Consider the following 630-nt stretch of genomic DNA (forward strand, 5'->3'; position numbering starts at 1 on the left):
ACGCACGCACGCACACACGCACACACACATCACACAAATATGTTCATACACACGCACGCATATACACATTACACAAATGTATCATACACACGCACGCATACACACATTACACAGATATGTATCATACACACGCACGCACGCACACTCAAAGCGCCAGAACATAGAACGCCATCATACACAGAAAACGACAAACAATAATACTAAAAGCAGACGAATTTTAAAATTTCAAACAAAATATATTTCACGAATTTCACGAAACGTGTGTACACGGGTACAGAAACGGGTACAAAATGCATCTATTGGAATAGTTAAAAACCACTCATTTCATATCGCGGTACCTCCCAGATGTCACACGTTACAGACGCTGTGACAACAACACACATCAACACACGATGCAATGATGTGTGATGTGTGCGCGGTGACATGGCATGACACGATGACAGTGACATGGCATGACACGATGACAGTGACGTGGCATGACACGATGACAGCGACGTGGCATGACACGATGACAGTGACGTGGCATGACACAATGACAGTGACGTGGCATGACACGATGACAGCGACGTGGCATGACACGATGACAGTGACGTGGCATGACACGACTACAGTGACGTGGCATGACACGGT

General features: G+C 45.9%; 1 protein-coding gene across 2 annotated transcripts in view; it reads right to left on the bottom strand.

Moving 5' to 3' along the window:
* LOC106813857 (partitioning defective 3 homolog) overlaps positions 1-630 on the bottom strand; it is a 17,520-nt gene that overhangs the window by 850 nt on the left and 16,040 nt on the right. The window lies entirely within an intron of this gene.

The sequence above is a fragment of the Priapulus caudatus genome, unplaced genomic scaffold (assembly GCF_000485595.1).
Source record: "Priapulus caudatus unplaced genomic scaffold, Priapulus_caudatus-5.0.1 Scaffold835, whole genome shotgun sequence".
Classification (NCBI taxonomy): domain Eukaryota; kingdom Metazoa; phylum Priapulida; class Priapulimorpha; order Priapulimorphida; family Priapulidae; genus Priapulus; species Priapulus caudatus.